We start from the raw sequence: 27,500 nt of genomic DNA on the forward strand, positions 1-27,500 counted from the left end.
TCCTAGGAATCACGTTTAAAATTAAAGAGCTTTCACACTCACTGCAAATCAAAAATGTATAAAAGCATATTAATCCAAACATATAGTTGATATGCATGTTTGCCAATAACTAAAAAGTATGTTATTTCTGAAACTTCTGATTTGTCAAAACGACGTGGGCAGTTATACCATGGCACTGGGATGGTTTTTACCGTTCAAACTATTTCTTTTACTTTTTTGGGGGGTAGCTACTTTTAAAGGAAATACCAGCAGTCAACTTGTGCGATAGGTATAGAATATATATATATATAATATATATACCACGGTTTCCTTTATTTCACCTGTCACCATTTTACATTTTACCATTTTACATTTTACTTTTCGGGCCACTAGCCACTGTGGTAGGTAGATTAAAAAAATAAAAAATAAACTAAAATATTTTTGCCGCTAAAATTACAGCACACAAACCAGCTCTTCACATGCGCACAGACCCTATCCAGGAAATGTTGCAGTGTACTGTGGGATAGGCGATATAGGATTCGTAGTTCTTTGACTGTGTGCGATTCATTTACCGGCTGTGAAACAAAAATCGGCAGAAATACTTTTGAAAACAGCGACTGACACATTTATTTTACTATAAATGTGATCATACTTGACTATTTTTATTCACAAATACGAGTGAAATGCTCACACTGTGGAGCTCTGACCACCTGCCAACGTGGCTGGTGAAATAAACATCTTACCCACAATGTCAAAACATACCGCACTTGGCAGGTGTCGGGTGTTCATTTTATGCTCAGCCCGTCACATTACGTTAGTCCCCAGACCCGTCACATTACGTTAGTCCCCAGACCCGTCACATTACGGTAGTCCCCAGACCCGTCACATTACGGTAGTCCCCAGACCCGTTACATTACGGTAGTCCCCAGACCCGTTACATTACGGTAGTCCCCAGGCCCGTTACATTACGGTAGTCCCCAGACCCGTTACATTACGGTAGTCCCCAGACCCGTCACATTACGGTAGTCCCCAGACCCGTTACATTACGGTAGTCCCCAGACCCGTCACATTACGTTAGTCCCCAGACCCGTCACATTACGGTAGTCCCCAGACCCGTTACATTACGGTAGTCCCCAGACCCGTCACATTACGGTAGTCCCCAGACCCGTCACATTACGGTAGTCCCCAGACCCGTCACATTACGGTAGTCCCCAGACCCGTTACATTACGGTAGTCCCCAGACCCGTTACATTACGGTAGTCCCCAGGCCCGTCACATTACGGTAGTCCCCAGACCCGTCCCATTACGGTAGTCCCCAGGCCCGTCACATTACGGTAGTCCCCAGGCCCGTCACATTACGGTAGTCCATAGGCCCGTCACATTACGGTAGTCCCCAGGCCCGTCACATTACAGAAGTCCCCAGACCCGTCCCATTACGGTAGTCCCCAGACCCGTCACATTACGGTAGTCCCCAGACCCGTCACATTACGGTAGTCCCCAGACCCGTCACATTACGGTAGTCCCCAAACCTGTCATATTACGGTAGTCTCCAGACCCGTCACATCACGGTAGTCCCCAGACCCGTCACATTACGGTAGTCCCCAGACCCGTCACATTACGGTAGTCCCCAGACCCGTCACATTACGGTAGTCCCCAGACCCGTCACATTACGGTAGTCCCCAGACCCGTCACATTACGTTAGTCCCCAGGCCCGTCACATTACGTTAGTCCCCAGACCCGTCACATTACGGTAGTCCCCAGACCCGTCACATTACGTTAGTCCCCAGGCCCGTCACATTACGTTAGTCCCCAGACCCGTCACATTACGGTAGTCCCCAGACCCGTCACATTACGGTAGTCCCCAGACCCGTCACATTACGGTAGTCCCCAGGCCCGTCACATTACGTTAGTCCCCAGGCCCGTCACATTACGTTAGTCCCCAGGCCCGTCACATTACGTTAGTCCCCAGGCCCGTCACATTACGGTAGTCCCCAGACCCGTCACATTACGGTAGTCCCCAGGCCCGTCACATTACGTTAGTCCCCAGGCCAATCACATTACGGTAGTCCCCAGACCCGTCATATTACAGTAGTCCCCAGGCCCATCACATTACGGTAGTCCCCAGGCCAATCACATTACGGTAGTCCCCAGACCCGTCACATTACGGTAGTCCCCAGTCCAATCACATTACGGTAGTCCCCAGGCCCGTCACATTACGGTAGTCCCCAGGCCAATCACATTACGGTAGTCCCCAGACCCGTCACATTACGGTAGTCCCCAGACCCGTCACATTACGTTAGTCCCCAGACCCGTCACATTACGGTAGTCCCCAGACCCGTCACATTACGTTAGTCCCCAGACCCGTCACATTACGGTAGTCCCCAGACCCGTCACATTACGGTAGTCCCCAGGCCCGTCACATTACGGTAGTCCCCAGGCCCGTCACATTACGTTAGTCCCCAGACCCGTCACATTACGGTAGTCCCCAGACCCGTCACATTACGGTAGTCCCCAGACCCGTCACATTACGTTAGTCCCCAGACCCGTCACATTACGGTAGTCCCCAGACCCGTCACATTACGTTAGTCCCCAGACCCGTCACATTACGGTAGTCCCCAGACCCGTCACATTACGGTAGTCCCCAGACCCGTCACATTACGGTAGTCCCCAGACCCGTCACATTACGGTAGTCCCCAGACCCGTCACATTACGGTAGTCCCCAGACCCGTCACATTACGGTAGTCCCCAGACCCGTCACATTACGTTAGTCCCCAGACCCGTCACATTACGTTAGTCCCCAGACCCGTCACATTACGGTAGTCCCCAGACCCGTCACATTACGGTAGTCCCCAGGCCCGTCACATTACGGTAGTCCCCAGACCCGTCACATTACGGTAGTCCCCAGACCCGTCACATTACGGTAGTCCCCAGACCCGTCATATTACGGTAGTCCCCAGACCCGTCATATTACGGTAGTCCCCAGACCCGTCACATTACAGAAGTCCCCTGGCCCGTCACATTACAGAAGTCCCCAGGCCCGTCACATTACGTTAGTCCCCAGGCCCGTCAAATTACGTTAGTCCCCAGGCCCGTCACATTACGTTAGTCCCCAGACCCGTCACATTACGGTAGTCCCCAGACCCGTCACATTACGTTAGTCCCCAGACCCGTCACATTACGGTAGTCCCCAGACCCGTCACATTACGGGAGTCCCCAGGCCCGTCACATTACGGTAGTCCCCAGGCCCGTCACATTACGGGAGTCCCCAGGCCAATCACATTACAGAAGTCCCCAGGCCAATCACATTACAGAAGTCCCCAGGCCAGTCACATTACGGTAGTCCCCAGGGCCGTCACATTACGGTAGTCCCCAGACCCGTCACATTACGGTAGTCCCCAGGCCCGTCACATTACGTTAGTCCCCAGACCCGTCATATTACGGTAGTCTAGTCCCCAGACCCGTCATATTACGGTAGTCCCCAGACCCGTCACATTACAGAAGTCCCTGGCCCGTCACATTACAGAAGTCCCCAGACCCGTCACATTACGTTAGTCCCCAGACCCGTCACATTACGGTAGTCCCCAGGCTCGTCACATTACGTTAGTCCCCAGACCCGTCACATTACGGTAGTCCCCAGGCCCGTCACATTACGGTAGTCCCCAGGCCCGTCACATTACAGTAGTCCCCAGACCCGTCACATTACGGTAGTCCCCAGGCCCATCACATTACGGTAGTCCCCAGACCCGTCACATTACGGTAGTCCCCAGACCCGTCACATTACGGTAGTCCCCAGGCCAATCACATTACAGAAGTCCCCAGGCCAATCACATTACAGAAGTCCCCAGGCCAATCACATTACAGAAGTCCCCAGGCCAATCACATTACAGAAGTCCTTAGGCCCATCACATCCTCAGTCCTGTGGTGTTTGTTTACTAGCACACAACCAAAGTGACATCTTCACTGTTGTGGTGATCTAATTACATTGACATTTTAGTCATTTAGCAGATGCTGTTATCTAGAGCAACTTACAGTTGTGAGTCATTTAGCAGATGCTCTTATCTTTAAGTCTTAAAAGTTGACACACTTACTCCTTCAAGGTTTTTTTTTTACTCTTAAAAAACCCTTTGCCTTGGTGACAGCTTTGCACACGCTTAGCATTCCCTCAACCAGCTTCACCTGGAATGCTTTTCCAACCGTCTTGAAGGAGTTCCCACATATACTGAGCACTTGTTGGCTGCTTTTCCTTCACTCTGCAGTCCAACTCATCCCAAACCATCTCAATTGGGTTGAGGTCGGGTGATTGTGGAAGCCAGGTAATCTGATGCAGCACTCCATCACTCTCCTTCTTGGTCAAATAGCCCTTACACAGCCTGGAGGTGTGTTGGGTCATTGTCCTGTTGAAAACCAAATGATAGTCCTACTAAGCCCAAACCAGATGGGATGACGTATCACTGAAGAATGCTGTGGTAGCCATGCTGGTTAAGTGTGCCTTGAATTCTAAATAAATCACTGACAGTGTCAGCAGCAAAGCACCACCACACCTCCTCCTCCTCCTCCATGCTTCACGGTGGGAACCACACATGCAGAGATCATCCGTTCATCTACTCTGCGTCTCACAAAAACACTGCGGTTGGAACCAAAAATGTCACATTTGGACTCCAGACCAAAGGACAAATTTCCACCGGTCTAACGCTCATTGTTCGTGTTTCTTGGTCAAAGCAAGTCTCTTCTTATTGGTATCCTTTAGTAGTGGTTTCTTTGCAGCAATTCAACCATAAAGGTCTGATTCACACAGTCTCCTCTGAACAGTTGATGTTGAGATGTGTCTGTTACTTGAACTCTGTGAAGCATTTATTTGGGCTGCAATTTGAGGCTGGTAACTCTAATGAACTTCTCCTCTGCAGCAGAGGTAACTCTGGGTCTTTCTTTCCTGTGGTGGTCCTAATGAGAGCCAGTTTCATCATAGTGCTTGATGGTTTTGCGACTGCACTTGAAGAAACTTTTTGGAAATGTTCCTGATTGAGTGACATTCATGTCTTTGAAGTCTTTGCTTATTTGAGCTGTTCTTGCCATAATATGGACTTGGTCTTTTACCAAATAGGGCTATCTTCTGTATACCACCCCTACCTTGTCACACAACTGATTGGCTCAAATACATTCCTTCAAATTAACGTTTAACAAGGAACGCCTTTTAATTGAAATGCATTCCAGGTAACTACCTCGTGAAGCTGGTTGAGAGAATGCCAAGAGTGTGCAAAGCTGTCATCAAGGCACAGTGTAGCTACTTTGAAGAATATAAAATGAATGAGTAGGTGTCCTAACCTTTGACTGGTACTGGTTTGACTGTGGCCTGGGGACTATGTAACATATAAACAGTGCATTCTGAAATAATAATTATTATTATTATATATATATATATATATATTTAACCTTTAGTCAGTTAAGAACAAATTCTTACTTACAATGACTACCTGGGAACAGTGGGTTAACTGCCTGTTCAGGGGCAGAACAACAGATTTTTACCTTGACAGCTCGGGGATTTGATCCCCTCTCGGTTACTGTCCCAGAGCTCTAACCACTAGGCTACCTGCCGCCCCTCCCCTCTAACCACTAGGCTACCTGCCGCCCCTCCCCTCTAACCACTAGGCTACCTGCCGCCCCTCCCCTCTAACCACTAGGCTACCTGCCGCCCCTCCCCTCTAACCACTAACCAGGCTACCTGCCGCCCCTCCCCTCTAACCACTAGGCTACCTGCCGCCCCTCCCTCCCCTCTAACCACTAGGCTACCTGCCGCCCCTCCCCTCTAACCACTAGGCTACCTGCCGCCCCTCCCCTCTAACCACTAGGCTACCTGCCGCCCCTCCCCTAACCCTAACCACTAGGCTACCTGCCGCCCCTCCCCTCTAACCACTAGGCTACCTGCCGCCCCTCCCCTCTAACCACTAGGCTACCTGCCGCCCCTCCCCTCTAACCACTAGGCTACCTGCCGCCCCTCCCCTCTAACCACTAGGCTACCTGCCGCCCCTCCCCTCTAACCACTAGGCTACCTGCCGCCCCTCCCCTCTAACCACTAGGCTACCTGCCGCCCCTTGACTTGTTCCACATTTTCTTACAGTGTTAAAATGGATTAAATAGTTTTTACCCCCTCATCAAGCTACACACAATACCCTATAATGATGAAGCAAAAACAGTTCATTTTATTTTTGCAAACATATATTTTTTTAAATACAACGGAAATATGACATTTACATAAATGTTCAGACTCTTTACTCAGTACTTTGTTGAAGCACCTTTGGGAGCGATTACAGCCTCAAGTCTTATTGGGTATGACGCTACAAGCTTGGCACACCTGTATGTTGGGGAGATTCTCCCATTCTTCTCTGCAGATCCTCTCAAGCTCTGTCAGGTTGGATGGGGAGCGTCACTGCACAGCTATTTTCAGGTCTCTCCAGAGATGTTCGACCGGGTTCAAGTCTGGGCCACTTAATGACATTCATAGACCTGTCCCGAAGCCACTCCTGCGTTATCTTGGCTGTGTGCTTAGTGTCGTTGTTCTGTTGGAGGGTAAATCTTCGCCCCAGTCTGAGAGTCTGAGCGCTCTCGAACAGGTTTTCATCAAGGATCTTTCTGTACTTTGCTCCGTTCATCTTTCCCTCGATCCTGACTAGTCTCCCAGGCCCTGCTGCTGAAAAACATCCCCACAGCATGATGCTGCCACCACCATGCTTCACAGTAGGGATGGTGCCAGGTTTCCTTCAGACGTGACGTTTAGAATTCAGGCCAAAGAGTTCAAATTGGTTTCATCAGACCAGGTAAATCTGGTTTCTCATGGTCTGAGATTTTTTATGTGCCTTTTGGGAAACTCCAAGCGGACTGTCGTGTGCCTTTTACTGAGGAGTGGCTTCCGTCTGGCCATTCTAACATAAAAGGCCTGATTGGTAGAGAGCTGCAGAGATGGTTGTCCTTCTGGAAGGTTCTCCCATCTCCATAGAAAAACTTGGGTTTGTGGTCACCTCCCAGACCAAGGCCCTTCTCCCCAGATTGCCCAGTTTGGCCGGCTCTAGGAAGAGTCTTGGTGGTTCTAAACTTCTTCTATTTAAGAATGATGGAGGTCACTGTGTTCTTGGGAACCTTCAATGCTGCATAATTCTATTGGTCCCCTTCCCCAGACCTTTGCCTCGACACAATCCTGTCTGGGAGCTCTACGGGCAATTCCTTCCACCTCGTGGCTTGGTTTTTGCTCTGACATGCACTGTCTACTCATGCCCAATCAATTGAATTTACCACAGGTGGAAACAACCAGAGCTCAATTTCAAATCTTATAGCAAAGGGTCTGAATACTTATGTAAATAAGTTTTTGTTTTTTATACATTTGCAAACATTTCTACAAACCTCTTTCTGCTTTGACATTACGGGGTGTGTGTAGATTGATGAATAGGTTTTTGATGTTGTATCTATTTTAGAATGAGGCTGTAACTTAACATGTGGAAAAGGTCAAGGGGTCTGAATACTTTCCGAAGGCTCTGTATATATCAAATGACCATTTAAAAACTGTTTAAATGTAATTGTACAATTATTTTGTATGCTCCGAGTCTCATATGGTTTTGCGTCAGGTACATTTAAGATATTGTGTTATTTAATATGGGGTTTTATTGTGTAAAGAAATGAAATACAGAATAGAAGATATTCTATTTTTAAGTTGTTTTACCAGTTCTCAAAATTCAATGTAAAAAAATAAAAACAAAAGTTGCGTTATTTTATGACTTTAGCTAATACGTAGATTTGTTTAGGCAGTGGTACAGTATAGATTCTGTATCGTTTTGGTATAGAGTATGTTAATACCAGTGACCAGAATCAAACTCCTGTTGCAAATATTAGTTTATTAATAATAAGGCTTGTGTCGACATGCAATAAGCAAGCTAGCTAAACTGATAGTTATGTGACCTGTTAGCAAAGATTACTATAACTGACCCGTTCATCTGTGGCGTTAGCTAGCTATATTAGCTACTACGCTCGCTAGCTGGCTAGATAAACATGGTGCTAAGATATCATGATAGGAGCTAATATCCAGCGTAGCCAGCTAACGTTAGCTGGTTATCATTCTGAACGTGCACCATTTTCAGCAACGAGCCATCTGTCTTGCAGTGTAACGTTAGCTAGCCGCAAATGATCGTCAGATTAGACGATTGTCTTAATAGGGAGAAGAAGGTTGGCAATAGGTTTAGCTACCTATGAATCTTCCTGCGTGTTTATAGACCAAGACATTCGTGTGCGTTCTCACTTCTCAAAGTATTGGCAGATGAGTCACTCAGACAAAGTGCAGCGTTGTTTCATTTTTTTTTTGTGTTTTTTTTACCCACGCTCTCCTTATTAGATATTTATGCATTATCTATGGCTTGGTAGTGAATGTCATCGCCATTGAGGTAGTTGTCATAGTAGCAGTAAACGTCACCAAGCGATATAAACGATGGAAAGAGATGTGAAAGGGGGTGGAGTTGGCCGGGTTGGAACTTGACTATTTCTTGACAGATGGATGAACAAGCCAATTGAGTTGTTTCGAATTCGGGAGGTAGGTCTTTTCCATCTTAATTTACCGAGTTTATCAAGAGATTTACCATTCAAATAAAATTACCACTATTTTGTCCTCCTTGACCCCCGAAAAATCTGCATTAGCCCGGGAAAAAAATCCATGTTGGTCGTTCTCTATCTTTAACCTTTAAGTAGCAGCCGGTATATTTCAGCAGGTATATCTCACTGGTCATCCCCAAAGCCAACACTTACTTTGGCCGACTTTCCTTCCAGTTCTCTGCGGACAATAACTGGAATGAATTGCAAAATTATTATTATTTTTATTTTTTTTACATCACTGAAGCTGGAGTCATATCTCCCTCTCTAACTTTAAGCATCAGCTGTCAGAGCAGTTTACCGATCACTGTACCTGTACACAGCCCATCTGTAAATAGCCCACCCAACTACTAATTATTTCGCCTCTATGGCCTATTTATTGCCTCACCTCCCTAGTCTTCTCTTCTGTACATTTTTCCATACGTTTGTTTGTTCCATGTGTAACTCTGTACACGTTTGTTTGTTCCATACTCTGTGTTTTGACTGAACGTTTGTTTGTTCCATGTGTTGTTGACTGAACGTTTGTTTGTTCCATGTGTAACTCTGTGTTGTTGACTGAACGTTTGTTTGTTCCATGTGTAACTCTGTGTTGTTGATTGACTGAACGTTTGTTTGTTCCATGTGTAACTCTGTGTTGTTGACTGAACGTTTGTTTGTTCCATGTGTAACTCTGTGTTGTTGACTGAACGTTTGTTTGTTCCATGTGTAACTCTGTGTTGTTGACTGAACGTTTGTTTGTTCCATGTGTAACTCTGTGTTATTGACTGAACATTTGTTTGTTCCATGTGTAACTCTGTGTTGTTGACTGAACGTTTGTTTGTTCCATGTGTAACTCTGTGTTGTTGTAAGTGTCGAACAAGATTTGCTTTATCTTGGCCAGGTCTCTGTTGTAAATGAGAACGTGTTAAATATATTTTTTTATTTTTAAAGTAAAATCTCACAATGCTCCCAATGACAAAAATCTATATATACCCTGGACTGCTGATACTACGTATTGGCCAGTGAGAGGCTTTGAAGCCACCAGTCGGCCATATTGGCACCCCCCAGTAGGAGCAGTCCTCCATAGGAATTAATGGAATTCTACAGCATTTCAATTAAAGGTTTCAAGGACAAAATTACATGTATTTAATAGTACACTCTGGAAAAATACTTTGCAGTTTTTTTTAAAAATATATAATTTGTTCATTTTTTTCTCCAGCTTCCATAATATAAAAGTATGCATTAAGTTGTCTGTAATAAAATAAACTTCTCAAAAAAACGAATGTAGATGTTAATAAATTCAATTTATATAGCTTGTGGTTGATTATCCCTTTAAGGGTGTTTTGACATATAGTCCTCTAGAAAAGAACTTAACTCGGTCCACTTTAAAGTGATCTCTGGGGTAAGAAAAGGCTAAATAACTCAAGTTATTTTTGTATTCAAACTGCCCTTGGCTTTGGATGAGAACTATTTTGCCAGTCCACGTCACCTATTTTGCGATCCGAATACCCTTTGCGTTCACATTGCTATGTTTAGAAAGGAACCAATATCTTTTTCCAACATTCCCACAATGCACTCTGGGTTTTTACAAAGTGCAGGACAAGCCATTCCATCAGAATGTTATCACCGGCTAGATTTTAAATACTAATATACTATTTACATGTTAATCGTAACAGAATAAATAGCAGAAGAATAACTGCAGATGAAATTATGCTGAAATGTAAAAATCGCACACCCATCGTAGGCTACTGGCCCTTTAAGAACTAGAAAGGATATTTTACCCTATGTTGTGATTCTCACTAAATATGTTGACTTCTCACACTATTCAAACCCCACAATAGAATAAACAGCTTATGAAGCTATCTTAGCCTATAGATCACATGTTGAAAACAAAGAATCTGAACTAAAAACTCCACACATATTTGGACATTTCTGAACATCCATGACTATCGCTAATCAATAGGCCTATTCAAAAACAGCACATATTGTCATCTCTCTATTGTGGTCCCGATGTGAGAGACTTTATGGCAGGGGAAATGGTTTTGTAGTAGTCTAGTGTAGGGTGCGGGAATAATGAAAAGCCAACCTGGGGAGCTGTGTTCACATTGTCCTAAAAAAGGGAACTGTTTGGTTCCTGTCGGGGTCTCTTTTGAGGGGTCTGAGTTCCTTGGGAGTGTTCACACTGCACAAAGTAATTAAGCAAATCGTACAAAGTTCAACAACAAACAAAAAAACGAAGGGACGAAGTGTAAAAACACACCGCGGAACAGGCGCGAGATATGGATCGGAAGACATACCTCAATGCAGGGATGTGCAACTGTATTCCAAATGTTGCCTATATCCAAACTGATAAACCAAAAAATAATGAAATACTGGTACTTTTCCTGAAAACGGCCATTTTCATTCTCATGCTAGCTAGCGGTAGCCACCTCTGGACAGTCAAACTCCTCTGTTGTTCAACGCAAAGTGCCATTTCATAATGGCTGCTGTGGCTACTGGTAGCTAGCATGGGGATAAAAAGAGCAGCTTTGTGGGAAAACCAATGGTTCCGAGACAATTTTTTTCTGACCCACATCTTGTGTCTTCAGCCCTATTCACACGGGACTAGTAATTACTAGAGAAGGTTGGTTATGTAATTATTACTCCACAATATCCATTATTCCAGAGGACGATTCAGACGGAATTAGTTTTTTCCCCCAAAACTCTAATTCATACTTTTTTTTTTTTCCTTCTTCAAATAAATTGACAGTTATTATTGAAGCCTGAACGTTTGTATTGTAGGAGTGAAGATATTTCAACATGTCCAGGTGATAGTGCCACACTCATCTTTGGTAATAGTGCAGCCATAATCTTTGAACTGAGTAAGTTTGATTATAATCATTGGGATATTTTAGCGACGCACAGTTACGTCCTAAATGCCCCCTGCCTTCAGATGTGAGCTAAACAGTGCGCTTGCACTTGAGATGTGTTTTAAGGCTATGGATGAGAAAGTGAATTTATCATTTCCAAATGTTTAGGTCAGTTGAATGAGGCTGCTTTGCCATCTATTAACAGCAAGGGTTTAAAAAGGTGTGATATTTTTCAATTCATTCACACAAAACATAAATAAAAGCATTCGCTGTGACAGTTTATACATGTAGGTCATTCATATATAGCTTATGTACAGCACTTCATTCAATTTATTGAATGTTATTGTTTTCTTGCTCAAACCGTGAGCAACACCTGTCAAACTTGAGAATGGTTACTTCTGCCATGTAAAAATTATAGAGATGGCAGATTCGGATGGTCATACAATTACAGATATGGCGTTTTGTGCTCTTGCACATAATTACGTTACCCAACCTCATCTCTAAAACTAATGCTGTCCGAATAGGGCGTTAAATCAGATCACGATGGCAATTTCAGACCCCAGTGCAGCTCAGTACAAGCTCGAAGCATAACAGTAGGGTCGGAATCTGCTGGCTATCTCCACAGAGATCGGTAAGCAAATAGTGCGATAAAAACTACACTCGACAACCCTAACCAAGAACTCGCACTTGTCATTACAACGTTAATTCTATGAGAGCAAAACAAAGCAAAGTTATTGAAAGTAAGACTGCTGCAGGACGATTGAAAACAGATTGATTCACCCCCGTCTCGTCTATACGAGCAGCGAAGCAGTTGTTCTACAAATTTGCTGACGGTCGAGTACATCCAAGTGTACCTCTCTGACAAAGAAGCAAAATTGACAAAACACTTGGCAACAAGATCGAGCCCAATAAAGTCGTTTCAAAACACTGAATTCTAAACAAATAATAATAGCCAAGAATTACATCCTTGTTCAGGAGGCGTGACACATTTCACTTTGAGGTTATAACGTAAAGCCAAAATAGCTCTCGACGAGTTGCCGATCTCGGGGGCTACAATGTCACCCCCAGACAACTCCGCTGGTCCAGTCATTTCCCCCCCGACTCAAAATAAGTGTTTACCGGGAATTAATCAGGAAACAAATAAAAAGGACGAAATCATTTCGACGAGGGGGGAACATCGAAATATGTCAGTCAAGCTGCAGCAGAACAACTAGTATCGCCACTAGAAGGAGCGAGTTCTGACTCAATTGCAACATTGTTGCTGGCCTTAAAAAAAAAAAAATCAAAGCAACAAAAGAAAATGTAGCCGAGTTCAGATTCGCAATTGACTTGCGAAACTCCATTAAAAAAAACGTAACGAACGTTAGTTACTGTATTGGAAGTCGATGCAAAAAGCGAGGGGGAATGTTTACTGATGTGGGCATAGTCTTACGTAAGGAGGACTAGCTCTGACTCCAACAAGGCAGCATTTTCTCCCAATCAGTTAACGAAAGCTATTCGATGCCTACCAGGCAGCCACACACCATTAGAAAGTGAATCGTCGTGTTTTAAAAAAAAATTCCACCACAACAGTGGGTCGCTGGCCCAGTAGAAAGTGATCCTCTCAGTACCATTATGAAACAAGTCGACAACACGGCAGGTTACAATGAATGACGTTGGCAAGTCGCATTGTTCCAACACAATAAATAAAGTATGTCATTTCTAAAACGAGGAAATAGGCAAAGCCTAGGTGTTACACTATTCATAAAATAAAACGATTCACCGATTAAATGTTAGATTTAACGTGTGCATTTAAGAGTTACGATTCCATGTTCACGATTGATGTTTCATTCATCCCCCCTAGATTAAATTTGATCACATTGCAATCCGTTTTTTTTTCCAGGCATCGAAATTCAATGTAGTCCAAGTCGGTAATATTTTTTTTCACCCCGTCCTAAAGGCATGCAAAAAGCACGATCCCTTACCTATGAAGTCAAGTTGAGAATGTTTTCTTTCGACGAAAGAAAAGGTTCAAATTAATCCATAAAATCATTTAATCCTACAATTTTCCAGTTGTTTTTATTTATTTTTTTAGCGTTTGTCCACTGACCCCGGTTCGGTTTAGATGTTGGTATGTGAATTCGACAAAAGTCGTAGCCAGAGAGCTTTTTCCTCTATGATCCTCTCTCTCCGCTTCTGAAACTGACTGACAGATACACAACACCACCCACGGACATCAATACTTTCGCTCATTGGACAACACCTCGGAGTGTACCGCCCCTTTGGCTTGTAATGATTGGCTGGTTTTCAGATTAAAAATGGTTTCCCCGATATATTTCAATGACGGCATGGAAACAGCAAAGGCAAATGGTAGGCGTGGAGATGTAGTCGTCGAGGATTTATTTACACGTTCCCATAGACTGGAGAGAGACGAGACAATAAACTATGTAAAAACTACAACAGCCAGAGTTCCCAGCGGGATAGAGGCGTCCTGGAAAATGGTTTGTTTGAGTGCCCCACCTACTCCTGCGCTTGCTCTGTGAAGGAGCCATGGCGTATATAGCTGGCAGTGGGAGCAGATGAACAGTATTTTTTTTTTCTCGACCAAATCATCTTGGTTCCTCGTCTTATTGCTGTGGCTCAGTGTATCACCATCATGGTGTGGTTTGGAGAACTATGACCAATATTTGATTGTAATAGTTACTTGGCGTCTAATCGTAAGTTCATACTGATCAATTATGAACGTAATATTTTGGGAGGGGATGTTTTAAATAAATTATCTGGAGAGAGAAAAAAAGCTTGTTGACCTAGGCGCTATTGTTAGCATATTGGCTAGCTAAGAAAAGGGTCTGAAAGCGGAAGTGGGGACGTTTCCGGATACCGGCTGACAAGGTGGGTGGAGCTATGTGTTTACCAATTACAACATAAGTTGTTTTCTTTGTGAAATATGACTAGAGAACAGAACAAAAGAAAGACTAGCAATTTAGCTGAAACTGTTCAATTTTTCTCCTTTTTTGTTTTGTTAGCTAGTGGCTTGTGGACTGGCTGTTCAGTTGGAACACAAACGTTATAAGCAGCACCATCATTCTCATGCTCGCTCAGAAATAAATATATATTATATATTAGGTTGCATTCGTGATCGTTTTGCAGTTGGTTTCTCAACAACCGTTAAACCACAATGAGGTCAGTTTCACAGAATTAGAATAGAACATTATTTTATTATACTGAACAAAAATGTAAACGCAACATGTAAAGTGTTGGTCCCATATTTCATGAGCTGAAACGAAAGATCACAGAAGTTTTCCACACCGACAAAAAGCTTATTTCTCTAATTTTGTGGCCAAATTTGTTTACATTCCTGTTAATGAGCATTTCTCCTTTTGCCAAGATAATCCATCTGCTTGACAGGTATGCAATGGCAATTTTAGCATCTAAATTTTGGGGCAAACTTTTTTTTTAATGCATGCCAGGAAAGCTATAACACTAAACAATACATTAATTGCACTATACCGGTGACAAGCGGTGCCCACAAACTGTTAGGACCTACATAAAGCTGTCCCAACAGCAGAGTCCATATGCCTTACCACTGCTATACCTGGCTATCAGCGCAGCCTTATTTGGCAGTGAAACAGTTCCTTCAGTTTAATTTACTGCCTTAAAAAAAAACATAGCTGATATGGCTGATTTGCTTAAACAAATGTGGTTTCTAATGACAACTGAGATGTACAAACTATGGCATAAAGGGACGATAAAGAGGCAATGGGTCATTTAGATGAAGACATTAATAAACGAGCTAAGACGGACGTAGTCAATATAACTATTTGTTCAGCACCTGAAATGTACAACGACATAATTCAGAACATGGGCCGTTCATAGTGTTCTTCGTGTACACCAAGTCAGAACCCTAGGATAAATAAAGGGGGCGTATAAACAGACAGTGAAAGCTCTTACAATATTCAATGATATAATTTCTCTAAAACAGGCTATAGGCTACATGTTTACCACCAAGTCAGAACCATAGGATAAATAAAGGGGGCATATAAACAGACAGTGAAAGCTCTTACAATATTCAATGATATAATTTCTCTAAAACAGGCTATAGGCTACATGTGTACCACCAAGTCAGAACCATAGGATAAATAAAGGGGGCATATAAACAGACAGTGAAAGCTCTTACAATATTCAATGATATAATTTCTCTAAAACAGGCTATAGGCTACATGTGTACCACCAAGTCAGAACAGTAGGTGAAACTATGAGGGGGAAAAGGGACCAAGTTATTAGGGTGAGGCACATGGGCTACTAACAGCTTACTACACAACATACACTTAGCTTTCTTAGCTACAGTATAAGTATATCCCTGGCATATTACATCATTTATGCAGCAATATACAACATTTTTGGACTCGCCTTGTGCTGTGTTCACTTGAACAGGAAGGTGGTGCAGAAGTCCTTCTTGGGCATATTTTGTCAAACTTTATCATCCCTGGATTGTCGGTGCTTTCAGGACAACTGGGAACTCAGAGGGGAAAAAAACAAGGTATGGTGAGGTCCTTCAGAATGGTGATAATATGGTATGGTGAGGTTTCTCAGTATGGTGATAATATGGTATGGTGAGGTCCCTCAGTATGGTGATAATATGGTATGGTGAGGTCCCTCAGTATGGTGATAATATGGTATGGTGAGGTCTCAGTATGGTGATGGTATGGTGAGGTCCCTCAGAATGGTGATAATATGGTATGGTGAGGTCTCTCAGCATGGTGATAATATGGTATGGTGAGGTCTCTCAGCATGGTGATAATATGGTATGGTGAGGTCTCTCAGTATGGTGATAATATGGTATGGTGAGGTCTCAGTATGGTGATGGTATGGTGAGGTCTCTCAGTGTGGTGATAATATGGTATGGTGAGGTCTCTCAGCATGGTGATAATATGGTATGGTGAGGTCTCTCAGCATGGTGATAATATGGTATGGTGAGGTCTTTCAGTATGGTGATAATATGGTATGGTGAGGTCTCTCAGCATGGTGATAATATGGTATGGTGATGTCTTTCAGTATGGTGATAATATGGTATGGTGAGGTCTCTCAGCATGGTGATAATATGGTATGGTGAGGTCCCTCAGAATGGTGATAATATGGTATGGTGAGGTCCTCAGTATGGTGATAATATGGTATGGTGAGGTCTCTCAGTATGGTGATAATATGGTATGGTGAGGTCTCTCAGTATGGTGATAATATGGTATGGTGAGGTTTCTGGTATGGTGATAATATGGTATGGTGAGGTTTCTCAGTATGGTGATAATATGGTATGGTGATAATATGGTATGGTGAGGTTTCTCAGTATGGTGATAATATGGTATGGTGAGGTCTCTCAGCATGGTGATAATATGGTATGGTGAGGTCCTGGATCATTCTGCTAAATGACTTAAATGTAAATGTGATAATATGGTATGGTGAGGTCTCTCAGCATGGTGATAATATGGTATGGTGAGGTCTCTCAGCATGGTGATAATATGGTATGGTGAGGTCTTTCAGTATGGTGATAATATGGTATGGTGAGGTCTCTCAGCATGGTGATAATATGGTGGTGAGGTCTTTCAGAATGGTGATAATATGGTATGGTGAGGTCATCAGCATGGTGATAATATGGTATGGTGAGGTTTCAGCATGGTGATAAATGGTATGGTGAGGTTTCTCAAATATGATAATATGGTATGGTGAGGTCTCAGTATGGTGATAATATGGTATTGAGGTCTCAGTATGGTGATGGTATGGTGAGGTCTCAGTATGGTGATAATATGGTATGGTGAAACTCTATTTGTATTTTCATAGAAGTGTGGGCTGCATGGTGATAATATGGTATGGTGAGGTCTCTCAGCATGGTGATAATATGGTATGGTGAGGTCTCTCAGTATGGTGATAATATGGAATGGTGAGGTCTCAAATGGTGATGGTATGGTGAGGTCTCAGTATGGTGATAATATGGTATGGTGAGGTCTCAGTATGGTGATAATATGGTATGGTGAGGTCTCTCAGTATGGTGATAATATGGTATGGTCTTTCTTTTAGAGATGGTGATAATATGGTATAGTGAGGTTATTCAGCAAAATAATATGGGGTTAGGTCTCAGTATGGTGATAATATGGTATGGTCATTTTGCAGATGGGTTTTAATATGGTATGGTGAGTTTTCTCAGTCTAAGTATGGTGATATGGTATGGTGAGGTCTCTCAGCATGGTGATAAATATGGTATTTTTGAGGTCTCTCAGTATGGTGATAATATGGTATGGTGAGATCCCTCTATGGTGACGATATGGCGAGGCCCCTCAGTGTGGTGAGGTCCCTGGTCATTCCCAGCTCTACTATGTATGCGACTGTGTTGATTATATTTTGGTAGCCTGCCCTAGACATTATTTCAGAATTGGTGGGCAGTCCATTATATAAAAATGTTTGAATTCAAACTTATTGCTGACAGGTCCACAACCATTTTGTCATGGTTCTCTCTCTTTCAGAAACTGACAGTCCTTTACCAGATACATCATAAATTACTGCAAAAGACGCGTGGCAAAATGTTTACAATAAATGGACCCGTAGCTTATGTCAAATATGACAGTATATGGGTAGTCTACAGTATTGCTGTGACATCCGTGCCTATTTAATCTCTGAGCCTATAGCAAAGCAGCATATCAGAACACAATCTGTTGAGGAGAAGAATATTAAACAACAATTTGTATTTTGCATAGAAGTGTAGGCTGTACAAATTACCCTACTTTTTAAATAGTTCTGAATATACGCTCAAATGTTCAGAATGAGCAGACTATTTGTTTAAGTTTGGGGGGGGAAAGATCACTGCAAAATATCCACATTTTCTGCCCACATCTCTAACGGCAATGTGATAAGTTGTCTTTACTCTTTCTTTTAGAGACTGTCGTAGCCTAATGCCAATAGTCACGTTATTCAGCAAAACAAAGGGGGTTATTGTCACCATAAAAAAGTGTATGGAGGTCATTTTGCAGATGGAGTTTTAATGACCGTTCATTCGCATTCAGTTTTACTTGCAGTCTAATTTATAACGGGAAAATGTGTATGTATGGTGTGCACCAAGTTTATAAATGTCAGTATTTTTGTATGTGCACAGAATTTTCAGAAATAGTGCATGCCGGACTTTAGTGTGACGGTTATAAATGAGGCCCCAGGCACCTGCTGGTGAATTTTTGTTTTAAATTCAAGCTGTCAGCACAGATTAAACACACATTAGCTTCTCAGGTAGTAAACGAAAGTTAGCTAGCTAAAGTATAGATAAAAGGGGGTTAGTTGTATACCTAGCTAGCTAAAGTATAGATAAAATAATAATATATACCATTTAGCAGACGCTTTATCCAAATGACTTACAGTCATGTGTGCATACATTAGATAACATGGGGTATGGGTGGTCCCAGGAATCGAACCCACTACCCTGGCGTTAGCGCCATGCTCTACCAACTGAGCTACAGAAGGACCACAGATAAAAGGGGGTTAGTTGTATACCTAGCTAGCTAAAGTATAGATAAAATGGGGTTAGTTGTATACCTAGCCAGCTAAAGTATAGATAAAATGGGGTTAGTTGTATACCTAGCCAGCTAAAGTATAGATAAAATGGGGTTAGTTGTATACCTAGCCAGCTGAAGCTAAAGTATAGATAAAATGGGGTTAGTTGTATACCTAGCCAGCTGAAGCTAAAGTATAGATAAAATGGGGTTAGTTGTATACCTAGCCAGCTGAAGCTAAAGTATAGATAAAATGGGGTTAGTTGTATACCTAGCTAGCTGAAGCTAAAGTATAGATAAAATGGGGTTAGTTGTATACCTAGCCAGCTGAAGCTAAAGTATAGATAAAATGGGGTTAGTTGTATACCTAGCCAGCTGAAGCTAAAGTATAGATAAAATGGGGTTAGTTGTATACCTAGCCAGCTGAAGCTAAAGCATAGATAAAATGGGGTTAGTTGTATACCTAGCCAGCTGAAGCTAAAGTATAGATAACATGGGGTTAGTTGTATACCTAGCCAGCTGAAGCTAAAGTATAGATAAAATGGGGTTAGTTGTATACCTTAGCCAGCTAAAGTATAGATAAAATGGGGTTAGATGTATACCTAGCCAGCTGAAGCTAAAGCATAGATAACATGGGGTTAGTTGTATACCTAGCCAGCTGAAGCTAAAGTATAGATAAAATGGGGTTAGTTGTATACCTTAGCCAGCTGAAGCTAAAGTATAGATAACATGGGGTTAGTTGTATACCTAGCCAGCTGAAGCTAAAGTATAGATAAAATGGGGTTAGTTGTATACCTAGCCAGCTGAAGCTAAAGTATAGATAACATGGGGTTAGTTGTATACCTAGCCAGCTGAAGCTAAAGTATAGATAAAATGGGGTTAGTTGTATACCTTAGCCAGCTGAAGCTAAAGTATAGATAAAATGGGGTTAGTTGTATACCTAGCCAGCTAAAGTATAGATAACATGGGGTTAGTTGTATACCTAGCCAGCTGAAGCTAAAGTATAGATAACATGGGGTTAGTTGTATACCTAGCCAGCTGAAGCTAAAGTATAGATAACATGGGGTTAGTTGTATACCTAGCCAGCTAAAGAACAGATAAAAGGGCGTTAGTTGAAGAGCTAGCATATCTTTTGGTTTAAACAACAAGGCAGAAAAGGACACAAATGTTATCTAGCTAGTTACATAAAACAGTAATGGCTTCCAGTGTCAACCCATTCATAAAGGATAAAGGACTTGTGTTCCCGCTAGGGATGGGTGGTACTGAAGCACGGACCGGTTTGGCTTTTTGTATAACTGTATTTTAATGTTTTGGTTTGCTAAATGTCCGTTTTTTTTAAAAAATAGTTTGCTACTTGAAATCCTCTCTCTCCCTCTCCTTCCTGCTGCATGCGCTGCTAACCACACCAAGCCCCGCCCCCTATCACTCAAGGAGAGAGCAGTTGCTCAACCACAGTCACGAGCACTTTCTTGCTGTTCACGCTGCATTTTAGTTTATTAGGATCCCCATTAGATACTGCACATACAGCAGCTTCTCTTCCCTGGGGTCTGTCTACATAATACATACATGACAGTTATAGACAAGAACAACACAAGATCATTATTTTGATTTCAGAGTTATATATTGGAGAGACAAGATAGTATTCATATTGTTAAATGAGATCTTTAGAGAGGAGAGGTGCTGTGATACAATATGTTATTAAGTCTAAACATTATTTTTTTGGCAGAGTGGCAGATCCACAATGACATGACTCATATATATATATAATATACCTGAGTAACCTCTGGTACAGATCATTCCATGATGACATGACTCTATATATACCTGAGTAACCTCTGGTAACAGATCATTCCATGATGACATGACTCTATATATACCTGTAAGTAACAGATCATTCCACGATGACATGACTCTATATATACCTGAGTAACCTCTGGTAACAGATCATTCCATGATGACATGACTCTATATATATATACCTGAGTAACCTCTGGTAACAGATCATTCCATGATGACATGACTCTATATATAACTGAGTAACAGATCATTCCATGATGACATGACTCTATATATACCTGAGTAACCTCTGGTAACAGATCATTCCACTGTGACATGACTCTATATATATATATATATAATATACCTGAGTAACCTCTGGTAACAGATCATTCCACTGTGACATGACTCTATATATAACTGAGTAACCTCTGGTAACAGATCATTCCACAATGACATGACTCTATATATACCTTAGTGACCTCTGGTAACAGATCATTCCATGATGGCATGACTCTATATATAACTGAGTAACAGATCATTCCATGATGACATGACTCTATATATACCTGAGTAACCTCTGGTAACAGATCATTCCATGATGACATGACTCTATATATAACTGAGTAACAGATCATTCCATGATGACATGACTCTATATATAACTGAGTAACCTCTGGTACAGATCATTCCATGATGACATGACTCTATATATAACTGAGTAACAGATCATTCCATGATGACATGACTCTATATATACCTGAGTAACCTCTGGTAACAGATCATTCCATGATGACATGACTCCATACTTAACTGAGTAACAGATCATTCCATGATGACAGGACTCTATATATACCTGAGTAACCTCTGGTAACAGATCATTCCACTATGACATGACTCTATATATATATACCTGTAAGTAACAGATCATTCCATGATGACATGACTCTATATATATATATAATATATATAATATATATATATATATATATATATATAATATACCTGAGTAACCTCTGGTAACAGATCATTCCATAATGACATGACTCTATATATATACCTGAGTAACAGATCATTCCATGATGACATGACTCTATATATACCTGTAAGTAACAGATCATTCCATGATGACATGACTCTATATATACCTGAGTAACAGATCATTCCATGATGACATGACTCTATATATACCTGAGTAACCTCTGGTAACAGATCATTCCATAATGACATGACTCTATATATACCTGAGTAACAGATCATTCCATGATGACATGACTCTATATATATATACCTGTAAGTAACAGATCATTCCATGATGACATGACTCTATATATACCTGAGTAACCTCTGGTAACAGATCATTCCACTATGACATGACTCTATATATACCTGAGTAACCTCTGGTAACAGATCATTCCATGATGACATGACTCTATATATACCTGAGTAACCTCTGGTAACAGATCATTCCACTGTGACATGACTCTATATATACCTGAGTAACCTCTGGTAACAGATCATTCCATGATGACATGACTCTATATATATACCTGAGTAACAGATCATTCCATGATGACAGGACTCTATATATATACCTGGTAACAGATCATTCCATGATGACATGACTCTATATATATACCTGAGTAACAGATCATTCCATGATGACATGACTCTATATATACCTGAGTAACAGATCATTCCATGATGACATGACTCTATATATACCTGAGTAACCTCTGGTAACAGATCATTCCATAATGACATGACTCTATATATATATACCTGAGTAACAGATCATTCCATGATGACATGACTCTATATATACCTGAGTAACAGATCATTCCATGATGACATGACTCTATATATACCTGAGTAACAGATCATTCCATGATGACATGACTCTATATATATACCTGAGTAAACAGATCATTCCATGATGACATGACTCTATATATATATACCTGAGTAACAGATCATTCCATGATGACATGACTCTATATATACCTGAGTAACAGATCATTCCATGATGACATGACTCTATATATACCTGAGTAACCTCTAGTAACAGATCATTCCATGATGACATGACTCTATATATACCTGAGTAACCTCTAGTAACAGATCATTCCATGATGACATGACTCTATATATACCTGAGTAACTCTAGTAACAGATCATTCCATAATGACATGACTCTATATATACCTGAGTAACAGATCATTCCATGATGACATGACTCTATATATACCTGAGTAACAGATCATTCCATGATGACATGACTCTATATATACCTGAGTAACAGATCATTCCATGATGACATGACTCTATATATACCTGAGTAACAGATCATTCCATGATGACATGACTCTATATATACCTGAGTAACAGATCATTCCATGATGACATGACTCTATATATACCTGTAAGTAACAGATCATTCCATGATGACATGACTCTATATATATGTAACAGGGTTATATTGGTGATTCCCCTTGCCACTTTATTGTTAAGCCAATGGGTTTTTGGTTTGAGTTTGTCTTGCCTTCACCTTCTCAACATGGCATCTTATTGGCTGGTTTGCGTAGATCATTCCATGAGGGGGATGTTCCAGTTAGAATCGTCCCAGTGAACAAGCACCAAACCAGCGGTAACAGATCATTCCAAAGCACCATGACGTCAAAAGTGATTTTATACTCTCAAGTGATGATTTAAATGTACAATTTATATCAAATAGTTAATAAATGTTATTCAAACATCACACATAAGATGCAGGGGTTTTTGGAGAATATTTGTTGTGCATTTTGTTGTAGAGAATTCCCGCCAGTATTAGCTAGCAACTTACTGTGTCTGGTGGGGGTTTCATATATTTTGTACAGTGCGTGAGTGCAGAGTTGGATGGTGAGATGTGCATTGCATGACGTGCAATTTTGTGTCGTTCTTATCAGAATAAAGCTACATGACTGGTGCTACATGTTGGAGTTCAGTGTCGATGACTGATGTACACAACGCAAGAAGAGTACTGTTACATATATACCTGAGTAACAGATCATTCCATGATGACATGACTCTATATATACCTGAGTAACCTCTAGTAACAGATCATTCCATGATGACATGACTCTATATATACCTGAGTAACAGATCATTCCATGATGACATGACTCTATATATACCTGAGTAACCTCTGGTAACAGATCATTCCATGATGACATGACTCTATATATATATATATATATATATATATATATACCTGAGTAACAGATCATTCCACAATGACATGACTCTATATATATATACCTGAGTAACAGATCATTCCATGTTGACATGACTCTATATATACCTGAGTAAACAGATCATTCCATGATGACATGACTCTATATATACCTGAGTAACAGATCATTCCATGATGACATGACTCTATATATAACTGAGTAACAGATCATTCCATGATGACATGACTCTATATATAACTGAGTAACAGATCATTCCATGATGACATGACTCTATATATAACTGAGTAACAGATCATTCCATGATGACATGACTCTATATATATATATATATATATATATATATATAATATACCTGAGTAACAGATCATTCCATGATTACATGACTCTATATATACCGGAGTAACCTCTGGTACAGATCATTCCACAATGACATGACTCTATATATAACTGAGTAACAGATCATTCCATGATGACATGACTCTATACATAACTGAGTAACCTCTAGTAACAGATCATTCCATGATGGCATGACTCTATATATATATATATATATATATATATATATATATATATATATATATAACTGAGTAACAGATCATTCCATGATTACATGACTCTATATATAACTGAGTAACAGATCATTCCATGATGACATGACTCTATATATACCTGAGTAACCTCCGGTAACAGATCATTCCATGATGGCATGACTCTATATATACCTGAGTAACCTCTGGTAACAGATCATTCCATGATGACATTTTCAACACAAACACTTTTCTTTAAAAGATTGAACAGAAATGGACTACTTCTCTTAATCGTGAAAGGTGTGTGTGTGTGTGTGTGTGTGTGTGTGTGTGTGTGTGTGGTTAAGTGCAAGGCGTGCTGCTCTGTTTTGAGCCAGCTGCAGCTTTGCTAGGTCTTTCTTTGATGCACAGACAGTACTGAAGATCGGACTTGTTTTCATAACAGGCATACTGTACCTCTTCCCCCATATTCACAACAACTTTGTCAATATAACTTGACCATGATAACTGACCATCCAATGTTCCTCCTAGGAGTTCGGCTACTTCAACGTGATCAACGGTCACGCCCTTTTATACACACCTCCAGTTGAGGTGTAGGTCTGTGAGGAATGCTTTGAACCAAATACAATGCTTTTGGTTTTAGATGTATTTTGTGCTTTGCACACTCTTTGGCATATATTTGTGTGTTTTTGTGTGTTTTTCTTTTCTTTTTACTCTGACGTGCCATGACCATTTAGCATAGCTTGACAACACTGCTTTCCTATTATATCAAATTCAACGTTTTGTCTTTTCCAGATGGTATGGTGGCGTAATGGGGGTTTTATCTCCTGAATGTTTTGGCAAAAAGTAACTTTCTTACCCCTTCATGACATGGGCAAACATGTATGGAACGTTTGTTTAGATCGAAAGGGATACTGTCAAAAAGTGACTGTTGTCATGTCAGCTAACAATGTTTATATTGGTAAGTTGGACTAGTCAGCTATCTAAACTCGTAGTAATCATAAACATATACTGACTCGGCAAGAAGGGCACATGCCCACGGGCCTTGACCTCCTCATTTTGATTTTGTTATTCACTCTGTCATAACCTTTTTTTTCCAGTCACTTTGGCACGTTTCAGATGTACGTGGTATATTTTCAAACGTTTAAGTACAACATTCTGAACTGGTAACACTTGTAATGTCCACTATCTTATGTTCAACACTTTTTTTGATTGTTAATTCATTGGGATTTCACATCTCTCACCCCTGAAACACTACAGGAATATGGCTCTGAACATAAACCGTAACACCTCCATCATAGGAATTCCTGTCTCTTCTCTTGCATTGTTACGACTGTATCATCAAAGGAACTATCTGAGTCTCAGAGATGGTCAATATATGACTTATCTGATGTAAGAAAGCCTTATTTCTAAGGCTACATACAGTGTACAAACTTTAGGAACACTTTCCTAATATTGTGTTGAACCCTTTTATTGCCCTCAGAACTGCCTCAATTCATTGGGGCTTGGACTCAACGTGTCGAGCGTTCCACCGGGTTGCCAGCCCATGTTGACTACAATGCATTCCACAGTTGTGTCAAGTTGGCTGGATGTCCTTTGGGTGGTGGACCTTTCTTGTTACACACAGAGAAACTGTTGCGGGTGAAAAACCCAGCAACATTGTAGTTCTTGATGCACTCAAACCGGTGCGCCTGGCACCTACTACCTACCATACCTCGTTCAAAGGCACTCAACCTCCTGAATGGCACACAATCCATGACTCACTTGTCTCAAGGCTTAAAAATCCTTCTTTAAACCGGTCTCTCCGCCTACACTGATTTTGAAGTGGATTTAACAAGTGACATCCAATAAGGGATCACTGCTTTCAGCTGGTCCGTCTGTCATGGACAGAGCAGGTGTTCCCACAGTACATACTTTCATTTTAATCCCAGCCCCCAGCTCCACGAGGCCTCTTGCCATCATTGTAAATATTATTTGTTTCTTAATTTACTTGCCGGATAAAATAAAGAATTATAATTAAATGCGTAGGATCAATCATCAGGGTATTGTAAAACCGTTGCTACACTAATAATGTAGCACAGTGTTGAATGCCATTTCTGCCAACATTGTACAATAACCTTTTCTACTTGACTTGTCAACTGATACAGTATCGCCTGTCTCTGCTTGAAACAGACCCTGTCCCTTGTTATTTCCAGCGTCAACAGATTAAAACAGATTAAAACCCATCCTCTGCCTCCCTTAGTCTTTTCAACCTCTCTTTTCCATCCAATCCTCCGCTCTTAACCAATTACCCAACTCCTTCTGAAAATATTCAACTTTTCCAAGCCAAAATCTATTTTTAGAGAGAGAGAGAGACACATACTAAGCCCCGTACTCCCTCAGTCTCTCTGACATGTCAACAGTGTGCCGTTTTTTTAAAAACATTTTTTTTTATATATAGACAGGTGTGTTTCTTTCATGCCCAAGCAATTGAATTGGCCACAGGTGGACTCCAAGCTGTAGTGACATCTCAAGGATGATCACATTTCAATTGGATGCACCAGAGCTCCATTTCGAGTGTCATAAGAGGTGTGCGTACTTATGAAAATGTAGATGTTTCTAATTTTGTCATTTTATCAGGTATTGGGTGAGAGAAAATATATTTCAAATAATTTTTAAATTAGGCTGCAACAACAAGTATAGAATACGTCAAGGGGTATGAATGCACTGTACATGTGAAAATTGCACCAAAAGTATTGACTTTTAAAAATCTCCACCCCATCTAAAATAATATGAAGATTGCAGGACATTAGCTGGAAAACTGCAGAGAAAAATAAACCTGCCCCATGGCAAAATGGGTATAATAGGAAATTCACTTTAAAACTTCAAAAATGTTCCCTGGCATCAAGAGGGGGCCACTAAATGTTTTGCCTCCAGCACATCACAGCTCTAGCTTGGCTTCATGAACTCACTAGGGACTTTATCTCATATTAATCGACTCACTAGGGACTTTATCTCATATTAATCGACTCACTAGGGACTTTATCT

At 41.3% G+C, this 27,500-nt stretch overlaps 2 protein-coding genes and 2 long non-coding RNA genes across 19 annotated transcripts in view; 1 reads left to right on the forward strand and 3 right to left on the reverse strand.

The window, feature by feature from the left end:
* The window catches only part of LOC118369450 (AT-rich interactive domain-containing protein 4B-like), a 262,365-nt gene extending 248,759 nt beyond the window's left edge, over window positions 1–13,606 (reverse strand). For 5 of the 6 annotated variants that reach the window (XM_052496727.1, XM_052496726.1, XM_052496725.1 and 2 more), the window contains exon 1: window positions 13,397–13,606. The gene's annotated coding sequence lies outside the window, so the exon portion shown is untranslated. The remainder of the gene's footprint in view (window positions 1–13,396) is intronic. The other variant, XM_052496716.1, reaches the window with a different exon arrangement.
* Window positions 13,607–13,769: 163 nt separating this feature from the next.
* The window catches only part of ggps1 (geranylgeranyl diphosphate synthase 1), a 38,008-nt gene continuing 24,277 nt past the window's right edge, over window positions 13,770–27,500 (forward strand). For 2 of the 4 annotated variants that reach the window (XM_035762960.2, XM_035762959.2), the window contains exon 1: window positions 13,770–14,303. The gene's annotated coding sequence lies outside the window, so the exon portion shown is untranslated. Of the gene's footprint in view, window positions 14,304–15,845; window positions 15,952–27,500 lie in introns of all 4 variants that reach the window. The other 2 variants (XM_052496768.1, XM_035762961.2) reach the window with 2 other exon arrangements.
* Window positions 17,686–20,717, reverse strand: LOC127915925 (uncharacterized). 8 transcript variants are annotated; one of them, XR_008092961.1, is made up of 5 exons: window positions 19,920–20,717; window positions 19,449–19,780; window positions 19,257–19,352; window positions 18,939–19,208; window positions 17,686–18,733 (listed from the first exon to the last, which is right to left on the reverse strand). It is a non-coding gene; the product is annotated as an uncharacterized LOC127915925 (long non-coding RNA). The 8 variants fall into 8 exon arrangements; XR_008092959.1 differs by having other exon boundaries at window positions 19,449–19,828; XR_008092966.1 differs by having other exon boundaries at window positions 19,449–19,877.
* LOC127915927 (uncharacterized) lies at window positions 20,980–23,952 on the reverse strand. Its single transcript, XR_008092968.1, has 4 exons — window positions 23,887–23,952; window positions 22,156–22,263; window positions 22,050–22,102; window positions 20,980–21,186 (listed from the first exon to the last, which is right to left on the reverse strand). It is a non-coding gene; the product is annotated as an uncharacterized LOC127915927 (long non-coding RNA).

Source organism: Oncorhynchus keta, chromosome 3 (genome assembly GCF_023373465.1).
Source record: "Oncorhynchus keta strain PuntledgeMale-10-30-2019 chromosome 3, Oket_V2, whole genome shotgun sequence".
NCBI classification, from domain to species: Eukaryota; Metazoa; Chordata; class Actinopteri; order Salmoniformes; family Salmonidae; genus Oncorhynchus; species Oncorhynchus keta.